A 14,094-nucleotide genomic window follows, 5' to 3' on the forward strand; every position below is an offset into this window, starting at 1 on the left:
GAGGGACTTATTCGTGGTGGGTGGAGTGTAGTTCTTTGTTGTCAGGGTTTGCTTTGCTGCTGTTATTGTTTTTTACTCTATGTGTACCTGGGTTACCCCACCATCAAAATGAAAACAATACTATACTTACCTTCTAGGGTTGTTTTAAGGGTGGAATTCGTGAATATATGTAAAGTGTTCAGCACAGTGCTTGGGGTTTGGTAATAACACAGAGTACAAAGATTTTAGAAAGGGAGTCACAATAAGCAGGAAAGAAGCTTGTGTGTATTGCAGCTACTCCCCTCAGAAGGTCCCAGAGACCCTCTGTCTGCATAGGGGAGACCCAGCCATCTGCCTCTCTGGATAAGCTTTCAGCTCTCTTCTGGGTGGAGGGGTAGGCTGGGGCAAGGGAGGGGAGAACTGGGGGAGCAGAAGTGACTGAGAACATGGGGTAGCGGGACACAAATAATCTCACAGAACACCAACATCAGAAAAGGCCACTCTGAGACCACGACAAAGTGAGACAACACAGGGCCACTTTGTACCTTTGTCCAAGCCAGGGCAAACCAAAATCACCGTGCCACCATAAACTTCCAAACAACACTCCCGTCAGCTGAAATGAGTGACTGCGGCGTCTTTACCAAGTATAGCTTTATCCCTGCTCTAGTTAGCCCTCCCCAGAGAGAAGGTATTTGTTGAGATAAACATAGAATTGTCTCACTTTCTGTCCTTACTTTTTGTGCAATCCATTGCTTTCTTGGATCCTTCCCAATCACCCCCAAAGCCCAAATTCTATAATAGGTTCTTGCTATTCTTACAGAGATGCTCCACAGTTCCCCACAGTGAATGTTCTCCCTCGGTGTGATGCTGGTCACCCACAGGTGTGTTCCTGGGGGCTGTTGGTTGAAGGGCACTGACATCCTGTTCGTCGTTATGGGCACTTTCAATCCTAACTGCACTTTTTTTGGATAGACGGGGTGCATTAGTTACAGTTCTCCAGAGAAACAGAACCAATAGGAGATTATATATATATATATGTGTGTGTGTAAAAATATAAATACAAATAAAACAAAGGCTTTTTTAAGATTGATACATAGGTAGGTAGGTAGGTAGATAGACAGATAGTAGAAATTTATTATAAGGAATTAGCTCATGAGATTATGGAGGCTAAGTCCCACAGTCTGCAGTCAATAGCTGGAGACCCAGGAGAGCTGGTGGTGGAAGCTCCGGTCCCCAAGCAAGCAGTTTCCATACCCAAGAAGAGCCAACATTTCAGTTTGAGTCCAAAGGTGGGAGACCGATGTCCCAGCTCAAGGGAATCAGGCAGGGTGTGTTTTCTTCCCTTAGTCTTGAGAGGGTCAGCCTTTTTGTTCTATTCAGGCCTTCGACTGATTGGACGATGCCCACCCATACTGGGGAGGGCAATCTGCTTCACTTAGCCTGCTGATTCCAATGTGAATCTCATCCAAAAACACCCTCACAGACACACTCAGAATAATGTTTTTTTTTTTTTGTTTGTTTGTTTGTTTGTTTGTTTGTTTTGTGGTATGTGGGCCTCTCACTGTTGTGGCCTCTCCCGTTGCAGAGCACAGGCTCCGGACGCATAGGCTCAGCGGCCATGGCTCACGGGCCCAGCCGCTCCGCGGCATGTGGGATCTTCCCGGACCGGGGCATGAACCCATGTCCCCTGCATCGGCAGGCGGACTCCCAACCACCGCGCCACCAGGGAAGCCCCCAGAATAATGTTTGACCAAATATCTGGGCATCCCGTGGCCCAGTCAAGTTGACACATAAAATTAACCATCACAATGGGGCTTAATGTTGGCTAAAAACCTAGAGAAAGGCCTGGGTGCAGCCAGCATGCTGAAGTGTAGACCAGTGAACACGTAGATGCTGAAACAGGAAGAACCCAGTGTGACCCCTGCAGCCATGTCTGTTGCCTTTGTCCCGGGGTGCTGTGTTCCTATTTTTGAAAGTTTGTCATAGAGGAAGTTTTGTGCAGGCACAGTGTGAGATGGAAAGTGTGTGCTGGTTTAGAGACTGTCTGCTTAGCCAAATAGTGGTAGGACCCTGGAGACAGAGGGCGTCTCTGAGGCCAGGTCCCAGAGGTGCCTTTCTTAGGCCAGGACCCAGAGGTGCCTCCAAGGGGAGGACCTTGGCATGGTCCACACAATGGAGGGAGGCTAAACGAAGGCACCTGGGAAATATGGACAGGAAATGAGACATGACCCAGGAGGGTCAAGGCTGTCCAGCAGGTGGATGCCACGTTCAGGGCCGGCGTCATGAACGTGTGGCCTGTGCAGTAACACAGTAGGGTCGCTCCATGCTTGATTTAATGCTTTGTTCCTCTGGGTTAGAACCTGGCAACTGAGGACCTGCTACTTTCGTTTTTTGCAGTTAAAGTATCTTAGTAAATTTAAAAGTAGAAATGTCAACCCCTCTGCCCCCTAAATCGTAACACCTTGTGTGTGGCCCTCATCTTTGCTAGAGGAAGATGGGGAGGCGTGTTAAGGGTGGGGTGGAGCCAGGAAGTGGTCGGTGGGCACAGACGGTGGAGGAAGCCTAGCTCCGGGAAGTTCTAGAGGAGAAATGTGTGGGTTGCTCTGACTTGCTAGGAATTCCATCACAATTTTCCACCTCCCCTCCTTGTCTGCTTTATGCCCAGCACAAGGCTTCAGGATACAGGAAACAGCAGCATTCAAGCATATTAGTGGAGAATTTTAAAGTACCTGAATTTAAGCTAGTCAGTGTACCATTCACTTGGTCAGTTTTAATAGAATATTTTTTCCATTTGGCTTCATTACCGCATTGTAACAGTCTTGTTTTCTACTAGCTTGACTGCACATGAATCATAGATTTTGTTTTAGCACAGTTTTCATGTGAAACTGAATTCTGAGAGCCAACTAACCAACCTGCAAAGCTACTTTTGGAACACAACTTGTTTGTAAGCTGAGACTATGCATATTTAAAATTAGTTGAATACTGTATTGCAAAATCCCAAAGACAGTTACAAAGCAAGAATGCCCTAAATACATCCTTCGGAGAATTACAGAGGTAACCAGTCTCCATAAGGGCCTCAGTAATTGGCAATGGTGACAACAGGGGATATTTTGGGTTCAGGGTGGCTTCCTGCAGTTTTCAGAGTTCCTCCTTCATGTAAGGCCATGAAATTGTATTTGACTTCATGCTACTTGGTGAGGTCACTGGAACCAGCTTTTGGTGTCTATTTTGACAGTGGGGAAAACCGAGGTCCCTGAGAGAAAGATTCGCTGGCTGGTCCACAGGCCAAGGGCGTGCATGAGCTGAAGGAGCCATCAGATCCCCGCCCCTTAAGGATTTCAGGAAGCCAAGGATGCCTCCTTGCTCGAGCAGCCCTCACCCTGATCTCTGAGTAATTTTTGCTTTTGACCGGTGCGTCTGGGCTAAGGTTTTTTTTTGAGTAATCTCTACACATTTTTTGCTTCCTATATTTTCCCTCTTCCCAGCTTCTCGTCTGAGCTGGGGCTGGCCCTGTCCTCATTCCCTTTGGGAAGGATGCAGTGGGCAGGCGAGTACAGTAACCTCTAAGTCAGACTAGCTCTGTCTTCCAAAGATCTATGTTCTCAGGTCAGACCCAGATCGTCTAGAATAAACACAAAATGAGAAGGCTTTTCCCCAGGGTAGACAGTGTCTCCTGGGGCTGGAGGAAGTTGATCTATTTAGTAGCGGAACCTGCTAGGACATAAACAGGAAATGGCTTTACTTTACCTTCTTTCTCTTTCTTTAAACATATTTAGTTGAATTTCCATTCCTGACGTCTTGACATCTCAAGATTACTTTTACTTGGAGGGTGATAAACATCTAAGGCCACTTAATTTAAGATGCCAACCCCTCTCCCCCATCTAATCCTTAATCTCTGCTCAGGGCCGACATCCCAGCACCATAGGGAGAAAGGAGAGTGGGCCGTCTTCACTCTCCCTCCTCCACCTCTCAGTCACTGACAATTCTTCTCCTTCAATAGACTCTCCCATTTGAATGTCTGTCCTTCTCTTTCATCTGGACATGGGGCTGAAGGTGTATGGCCAGTTTACCTCTCTAGGCGGTTCTAGGGGGATGCCCTTGAGGATGTGAATGTGTGGAAGGGAAGGCAGGAGAGATGCACACACAGCCCTCTATGGAGGCCTGAAACTAGAGGGAGCTGTGCTGAAATGCTTGGCGTCCTCTGGAGATGAGGGTGTGCCCTAAATATATCCTTAGGAGAATTACAGAGGGAACTAGTCTGTGTAGGGCTTGAATCTTTCCTCTAGAGAAAAAGCTGGCAACTGGGGGCCACAAGGCAGACTTAGTTTTAGATAGAGATGTCTTGTTTAGCACGGTGCTGTGAACAACTTGAATGTCTCTCCAGTTTGTCCTCAACCCCGAGCTCTTTAGAGCTTGGCCCAGTGGGCCTGGCTCACATCCACTCACTAGGATCCTGGAGGCCTAGCATGTGACCCCGCTTGGGAAACAGGACCACAGGCTGCCACGGCCCAGATGCCCACTCCCCGAGGCACCCCGGAACAGATGCTGCAAAGGAACCCAGGTCCTGAAGAGGCCATCTGGGGACAGAGGACAAGAACTGGTTCTCCCCCACTACACATGCCCTGCTGCTGTGTAACGTGGGACAAGGACATTTAACATGGATAGCTCATGTTCTCCACCAGCCAGGAAGCTCTGGGACCAGGAGCCAGCAACTAATTTATCACTAAAAAAATCAAATGACTTTTCTTTGCAGACTTGAGTTAGTGAGAGAAAAAAATTAGAAGGTAACAATTTATCAGGTTATCTTATTCCTCATGCCATCCCTCACCCATCCTTTCAAACATCTAGTTTTTGTGGTCATCTTCACCATTAATCACAGTCATTGCTTTTAATGAATGGATTTGTTGATCCATTCATTCTTTCATCCATTCATTAAAACCAGGCACCCACCACCTGCCTGTGATAAGGACTTAGGATAAAAACAAGCGAACCATCAAAAAATAAAAATAAAAAAGTCAGAAAGCATCCCTGCCCTGGATGAGTCCACAGCTGGAAAGAGGAAAAGGTATGATCCTCAGAAACGCGCTCGCCTCGGTCACAAGCAGACACATCCTAAATCATGGCCATTCTGCTTCTTAATCTAAAAGTTCCTTATTTAATAGCACCTCGGTGTGATGGGGATGAACTGGTCCAATGGCCACTATCCCCTACCCCCAACTTCCCATCAAAGGGAGGTGGTGGGTGGAAAGGATTGAACCAGAACTGGTGCCACTCTGCCTGGGCAACAGAGAGCCACTGTTAACGGTTGGTTGTGTAGTTTGTGAGAGTGTATATATATATATATATATGTGTGTGTGTGTGTGTGATGTATGAGTACGTGTGTAAGATGGAATATGTGCACGTTCTGTGTACATGTGTGCATAAGTGTGCATGAACCTGTAAGTATTATGTGTATAGAGGTGTATATGTATTTTGTGCATGTATGCGTGTGTGTGTGTAAGATACGATGCCAAACCTTGGGATGAGGTGGGTCATGGAGCGTTAAATGCTTCTCAGTGCACAGAAATGCAACCTGGGGCGGGGCTGCAGGGTCGGGTGAGGGTTAGGAAGGGCTGGGGTTGGCCAAGACTGGAGCTGCCAATAGGAGCAACTTTTTCCCTCCCCCTGTGGGGTCAGCCCAGTGGCCTCTGAGAGCACGATTACTTCTCTCTGTGCAGCTCGTGTCTCTGATGCTCCGAGGCCCGGCTTGCAGCTCTCCTGGAGGCCTAGCCGAGCCGAGCCTGAGTGCTCTGCACTCCAGAGGGCGCTGTTGGGAACCTGGGGTGGGCACCCTGGCTGAGGGGGCTGCCTGTTCCAGAGGCGACAGAGGCGCTCCTGTGCGTGGGGTCACGAACCCAGGGCAGGAAGGGGTCAGAGGGCAGGGCAGGCCTCGAAAGGCGGCCTCCTGATGCGGCTGCTGGAACCTCCAACTTCCCTCTTCCTTCACTGGGACAGCGAAGTAAATAACACTCACACAAAAACACGTGCCATAATGCGACGGGGGGAAGGGGGCTCTCCAAAATTCAGGGCTGTGAAACGCAGGGTGAAGTTAAGAGAAAATAACCAGGGAATCGGGGTGGCCTGTGAAGCCACCTGACATGGGTTGACCTGGCTCAGGTCTGCAGGTGCAGTCCTGGGCTGGGGAGGGGCCAGGCAGGGGCTGGGGCTGGGGACAGGGTGGCCCGGCAGGGGCAGAGGGCTCAGCTCTGCACAGCGGCTCCTGTGGCATTGCCATGATGACAGTTGGGGGGCGATGGGGGGTGCCTGGAGCCACCCCAATGCCTCTGTGTAGGAGAGACAGCAAGATCCTACTTCCTGTTTGCTCCCTGAACTATAAAGTCACCCTGTGAGCAGTGAGAAAGAGGAACACTCATCTCTCCAGACACCATTTTCCCTCCATGAGACTCAACAGACGGGGCACTGGGCCTCTGAGAGGCCTATCACATGCTGGCAGGGAGCGAGTCGCCGGGTATCGTGGGGCAATCCTAGGCTCATAACTTGGTCACCTTGGCAGGTGAGGTAACCCGTGGGAAGGCCCGCATGAGTGATTAGTGGCATCTCCTGCATGTCCCCTTCCAAGTGAGGGGCTGTCTGCTGGCCTTGACAGCCTGCGGGGACACCATGGAACCGGGGAGCCCAAAGCATAGCAGGTCTGGGGGCAGGTGAAGGAGAAAGACCAGCAGCCCCATCACAGGACTGAGCTGAGGATGGATGGGACCCTGCATGTGACACGCTGGGCGCAGGGCCTGGCATGCGGGAGGTCCTCAGGACACAGAACACCTGGGGACTTGCAGGTTAGGTTCTCAGGCTGAACCCCCACCTTCCCTAAATTTCTCCAACTGGCTGAGCAGAGGGGAATGGAGTTGCTTATACTGGTGGCATAAAACCACAACCTGACTTCTCCCTACATGGAGAAGCAGGGAAGAGTTTAAGATTGCCATGATTCCAAATTCCAGGGGTGATTTAAAACACGTTTCGAAACAACTTTTATGGTATTTACTCATTTCCCAGTAATTCTGCAATCAAAGCCATTAATCAGTCCCAACACAGGATTTGCAGTAATAGAACACTGAGTTTTATGGTCATTACAGGACGGTTGCATTAAAGAAATGCTGTATTTGAGATGCAACTGCCTTGAGTGAAATCAAAGGGTTTCTCACCCAGGCTCCCATTTGAGTCAGTCGCTCTCCTTTGTTATGAGATGTCTAGGTGTCTGCACCCAAATGTGGTTTGACATTGTCAACGTGCCACTACCTCTGAATGAGGATTTCAAACACTTTTTGAAATCTATCAGCAGGAAATCAATGGCACAGAGTTAGGAAAACTCATGAAGGATTCAATAAAGGAAGAATTCAATAAATTCAATAAATTTATATAAATTTATATACATTCAATAAATTCAATAAATATTGAATGTATATAAATTCAATAAATTCAATAAATTTATATAAATTTATATAAATTCAATAAATTCAATAAAGGAAGAGGTGCGGTTGGGTGTCAGGAAACCAGAAGGGAGAGTGCAGCTCCGGGGGTTGCTACAGAAGGAGAAAGCTTCACAGAGAAGTCTTCCTTGAGAGGACCTGGGTCCTCCAGTTGAGAGCTGTGACCTTGCCCTGAGGGAGCTAGGGGAATAAATATCCTACGTCCCTCTCCGCCACCCATCTCCTGCTCTGGTTCCCAGTTGGCTAAACCCACCTGGGCAGCAGAAGGCTAGAGAGCCCTTGATCTGCCCTTGATCTGGGTCAGCCGCCCAGGGAAGAAAGCAGGAGGAAGGAGAGCAGAAGAGGGGCCTGGAAGATCATCTGTCAGAGGAAGGTGTGTTTTTCAATTTTAGATACACATATTTGGGATGTAACATATAAAGGGGTTAACACGTAAAGAAAAACTAAAAAATAACCTGAGTGGCTGGTAAGCTGAAGAGTTGCAAAAATGCAACATGGAACTTTAAAGGCTAAAGTGTTATTTTAACTCAAACTAAACTTCAATCTAATGGGAACAAAAATATAATCACATAAAATTCACATGAACATAATGTCAGTTAATCAACACTGTGGTCTGGTACCCACTGGGCCTGGGTGTGTGTGCGAGCTAAGTGGCTCTGACACTCAGGACCCAGGGGTCCAAGGCACCTGCTGTGTGTCACTCAGTCTTAGGCTGACAGCTGGTCTCCAGGGATTAGGTAGGAAGGGAATAACTACGCAGACACGTTGCTGTGCTGGATTTCTCTGAGGCAAGAAGTGAAGATGTGGTGCCTATCACAACACCCTCACTAGGGCTGGGCTCTGTGGCTAGGAAAGTTTCTGAGAGTCACAGTCATTCTTGACTCCTGATTGCCAAGACCTGCTGTGACCTAATGTCCAGCCAGCCCAAGTTATGACAACAATAAAAGAATGAGGAAGGCAACAAAGGCAAGAAAAGGGAAGAGTAAACAAATAGCCAGGAGCCCTGGGCCAAGGCAGAGCCACAAGCAGACACAAAGAGACACGTGAGACTATAGCCAGGGAGAAACAAGGGTCAGAAGAATGGGGAACTGGAAAACAGTGAGACAAGACAGCACTTAGAGACTTCCTGGTTTTGGTAGTAGACGTGTTTATTTTAACAGTTGCTAATAGCTTGGGTTTGGGCCTTCAGAATCAATGCTCACTGCCCTTGGAAATACTGACAAACTCTCCAATGATGGAAATGACTATCAACCTATTTATTTTTGAAATGAAGTCATATTTTATCAATGAGTTTGATTAACGAGTTCTACAGATTTTAAAAAATAGAATGTGATGAAGCAGATAAAAAGGCGGTTTTTAGAAATTTACACTTGAGTAATTAATTCTGCTTGGGGGTGGGAGTGGATAGTATTCACTTGAGGATATGTTTGAATTAGACCCCGGTGGATTTCCAGGCCAAGTGCACAAGGCGAGGCCTGGGGCACCGAAGAGCACATGGGTGTGGGGCTCAGGGAGTGAGTGGCAAGGCCAAGTTCAGAGGAGGCAGGACAGGGCCAGGGCTGGAAAGACAGGCCTCTTAAAATATGAGCATGAGACTTGCTCTTCCCACCTCATGGGAGAGTGTAATGAAATGTAGGCAGAAACGCTTCCGATATTGAGACACTAACTTGTCATCCATGCTTCTAGGGTTTTCATGAAGAGAAAAAACTCAGGCCCGCCATTTTGCCAATAGGAAAACCGAGTAATGTTTAGGAGATATGCAGAACTGACGTAGAACATATGCAGTCATTTATGAGACAAAGTTGTATATGAAAAGATGTTCTGCCTCGTATTTGTTTCCTAGCAGAACCACTGCTGAATGAGCAGACATCGTGAAGTTAGAAATTCATATGCCATATGCTAGGATGACTAGCCCTAAATCAGTCAACCTTCCATCAGATGTTTGAGGCAATAGAAGACAAGTAACTTATAATCTAGTTAGAGAGAAACATATAGAAGAATCAACAAGAAAATACCACAAGGCAGAATTTCACAAAGAGCTTAACTGGGTAGTTCTGGCTGTCAGGGTGACAGGAATTCAAAGACAGGCCCGGGTGGGGTGTTGGCAGATTCTCAGGGAAGTCAAAAGAGATGCCAGCTAAGCCTGGAAGGATGGAAAGAATCTGAACAGTGCAAAAGAGGTCAGGGTCTGGAAGAGTTAGCACTAATTCTCAGAAGCCACTGGTTTCTGAAATGTTTGGGTCGAATGAGAAAGAAGCTCTTGGTGACTTCAGCCCCATAAAGTACCACTAGAGCATCATTCAGATGCCAGCTTCATTCCTCCTGGGAGTTGTCAGGGATGATAAACAATAATGATGCCGTCTGTTGCTGGTGAGGATGCTGATGCCAACAATAGCCATTGGGATTTCCTGATGTTGACATTTTCTGGATTATGTTTTTTTTTTTAAATCACAACCAAAAAGTATCAAAACAGCCACAGATAACTCAACAAAACATTTATGGAATAAATAATACAAAAAGTCTTCTAGAAAATTGAAGAGAAGGGAATACCTCTAAACCCAATCTATGAGGCCAGTGTTACCCTAATACCAAAACCAAACAAAGAAATGACAAGAAAAGAAACTACAGACAAATTATGAACACAGAGGCAAAAATTCTTAACAAAATTTTAGCAAATCAAATCCAACGATATACTAAAAGGATAACACATCCTAACCAAGTGGGATTTAACCCAGGAATTCAAGATTGGTTTAACGTTCAAAAAGTACTCAATCTAATGCCTCATATTGACAGCTTAAAAAGAAAAACTACATGATGACCTCAGTAGATGCAGAACAAGCATTTAACAAAATCCTACTTCTGTTCCTGATTAAAAACTCTCAGTGAACTAGGAATGGAAGACCACTTCCTCAACTGATAAATGGCAGCTATGAAAACCCCACAGCTAACATCAAACCTAATGATCAAAGATGAACACGTTCCCCCTGTGATCAGAAAAAAGACAAGGGCGTCTGTTCTCATTCCTTCTGTTCAGCATTGCACTGGAGATTCTGGCCAGTGCAGTAAGCAAGAAAGAAGGATCAAAGCTTTGAGTGGCTCAGACCTGACACTGGAAGAGGGACCGGGTCCTCCAGGAATGCCTCTGATGTCCTCCAGCACCCGAGCAGACATCTGATAAGTTGTTGACTCAAACCAGCTTGGCCACTATGTAGCTGTGAGACCTTAAAACATCCCCTCCCTCCCCTTCCTCTGCCTTTGGATATTATTTCATTTTATTTTTAATTCTCTTAGAGCTTCAGGTTCCTAAGTGATGGGGTGGGCATAACAGCCACCCACTGCAGATTTGTTGTGAAGACTAAATGGAATAAGCATATGCATAAACTGCAAAGGGCCACTCCAGCATCTGGTTTTGCTACATTCATGCTGAGTAGCAACGGGAACTGTGTGATCTGCTAAGAATGCAGGCTGGTAGGTGTGAGGGTTTGGGACTTGAGGAGCAAAGTGTAGAGTAGGAAGGGCTGGGGCTAGAGGTGTGGGCCCAGACAGGAGCGGGCTCTGGGGCAGCCAGCTGGAGCTGTGCCTCTTCTTCTCCTGGGAGGTGGGGGTGGGGTGGGGTGGGGCATGGCGGCCAGTGGGAGGAAGGGATGGGGACTCCAGAGCCGTGGATCAGATCTGTTAGCAGGTCTCCTCCTTACTCCTCGGCTCCCTTTGCTGACCTTTAGAAGCTCCCTCCACCCCTAGAGACTCCTCCTAATTCAGAGGAAAGTGATCTGATGAAAATAACCCACAGTAGGACACCAAGGGTGATGATTCAACATTTGACCTCTTCTGGGAGCATCTGCTTTTTAAAAGAGCCCCAGGACGAAGGCAGTGCCTAAAGTGACTCACCAGGAGCGTGGGGAGGGCGAGGGCTGGGCTCCTGCCCATGAGATATTTTAGGTCGTATTCTTCTGCACCGAGTCCCCTCCTCTCAGACTGAGTTGACTGCCTGCCTGCCCTGTAGCAGGAGCCAGGGGAGAAGACCTCAGGAGAGGATGAGGCAACTTAGCCAGAGGAAGCAGCATGAAGGGCAAAGGTCAGGATGCGGAGAGGAAGATGTGTCTGTTTCACCGTCCATAACTGGTCGGGTGAGGGGGACTCAGTGATACAAAGGCCAGCCGGGCTGCCCAGCCACAGGGGAGTGGCCAGGAGGGCCGGGGGCTAAGGAGGGTGACACTGGCGTGTTTATGGCATGTGTGCCTTTGTCAGTGCGCAGCTGCACATCTGGGCAGGTGGGAGGAAGCAGATTTCCATCGCTCTTAGAATGAGCTCCCGATCAGGTCTTTGTGTGAAGGAGACAAACCTTTAATCGAGGAATCATGAACCATTGTGCTCCAGATCTGGGAACAAACACTTGCCCTGTTAGACAGCTGCTTCCAACAGTGGGGAGCTGCAGGGCCTTGATCTGTCCACCACTCGGCTCGGCCAGTCCTCCTGCATACCTTGCGTGGTTTTGAGAAGCTGTGTCACTTCTGAACATGTGACAGTTGTGGCGTGGATCTAAGGTGTGGATCCTGGGAGCTTTAACTGTAGAAAACAATGAAGAATAAAAGAGTGTTTTAATCCTCTTTGGCTGTGATCTTTTTTAAAAACTCCAGGAAGGATGACAACTGATAATTGCTTCAGCTCTTGTTATCATCAGTAACCATAGTTCTAGTGGTCCAATATCCCAACCCCTTCCTGAGCTTGGGGGCCCCTACCCTCTACAGAAACTGAAAATGCCAGGTCCTCATTCTCCAAGTCTCTCGTGCAGCTCAGGCCTGAGTACAGCCACAGGCTCCATCCACCCAAAGACAGAGCTCAGACTTTGATGCAGTGGAGCGTCAAAGGCAGGAGGCTGACCGAGGTGATAGCAGCCACCTGCCTTGCGTGGGCATAGAGGTTGGTGTGTGTTGCCAAGCAGTGAGGTGACTCTCCCACAGTGGCCCCAGCATTGCCTCGTCCTTGGCTCATTTTGGACTCGGACCGTTTGTTCTGGTAGCTCAGCCGTGCTGCCTGGAACAAAATAACACCACTCTGGGCCCAAGAACTCTTCTTGCAAATGTCTCTTGCTCATTTGCCACCCGCCCTTCCTAAACCCTTCAGCGGTCAGCGTCCTTGCTCCAGTTTAACCTGTGCACGTGAAGCGGGGCATCGATGGCCCACGTGTATACATCTGTTGTTTAGCGTCCACCCAGAGCTGGTCCTGGGCCTGGCACAGGGAGACACCAGAAAGTACATGACGAATGAAGCACTTCTTATGAGAATCACAAAATGAGCCAACAGTGTTAAAGGTGAAAGTGGTCTTAGAGGTCAGCTCTGCTTCAGAAATGAGGACTTCATGGTCCAGAATGATTTCACGCTTCACCTGAGGTTTCCCTTTAGCATGATTTCTGCCACACTCCACTGCTTCCTACTAGGGGCATTTATTTGGCAAACACAGTAATTCATTATAAAGTTCAATGAAAAGTTCCTTGATCATTTGGAGTAATTGGAACTCTTATTTGCTGCTGGTGGGAAGGTAAATTGGTACAATCACATGCCACAACTATTGGCAGGATTTATTAAGCCATAGCCTATGATCCAGCAATTCCATTCTTGGGATTAACGACAGAAATGTGTACATGAGTGCATCAAAAGTTATGTACAATGTTCATAGCAGTGTAATCCAACAGAACCCCCCAAATCCTGGAAACCACTTAAATGTCCAGCAGAGGAATGGCTACATTGTAGTGTGTTCTCACACTAGAAAACTATACAGCAATGAAAATGAAGCATGGCTACATGACTCAAAGATGAATCTTTGAGTAGTGGGGAGTAGAGAGGATTGGCAATGGGCATAGAACAGGCGGCTTTAGAGGCACTGATGACGTTCTATTTCTTGAAGGATTACCAGGTGTTTACTCTGTAAAAATTCATCTCACTGTGTACTTATGATTTGTGTCCTTTTTTATGTGAGTTATGCTTTAATAAAAATGTTTATTTTCTAAAAATCTCTGAAAACCCAGGTAAACAAGATTGGTTAACCCATTTTAGAGATGAAGCCAAAAGAATTTATAAGATTAAAAAAAAGAAAAAAGGTGTTTGATTCACCAAACTAAGTCAAAGTCCATACACTGAAGCACATGGCCCTGGTCCCTGAATGCTCACGCAAGGCCTCACTCACGGGCATCTGTGATTTTAGACATACTTCTAACACCTTTGGGGATCTGTCACTTTAGTCCATGGCATATTGAAAACAGAAAATCTGCTAAGTGTATGGCAGTGCTAGGAGAGAAGTCTAAAGCCAACACTTTAATGGCAGAAATGAAAATCAGAAGGCAAGAACTCCAAGTGCATGTTGGTCAGGGCCATTTAGGGCAGGGAAAATGCCTTATACACCAGCTACAATTCATGAGAAGTTCCTTGTCTTAGAGAAGAGTACAAATGTTCAGATGTTCAATTCATACTGACGATTCCCAATCCTTACAAAAAGTTCAGATCCTTAGTGTAGTAGGTGGAGAACCAAATAGATCATTTCAGAAATTGCTCCACAACAGGATCAGAGAATTGCAGAGGTGAACGCGGGCTAAGGCAAGAGGCCAGGAGCCATTCTGCACCCAGGTCCAGGGAT

This window comes from Leucopleurus acutus (assembly GCF_964270905.1).
Source record: "Leucopleurus acutus genome assembly, chromosome: 13".
Lineage (NCBI taxonomy): Eukaryota > Metazoa > Chordata > Mammalia > Artiodactyla > Delphinidae > Leucopleurus > Leucopleurus acutus.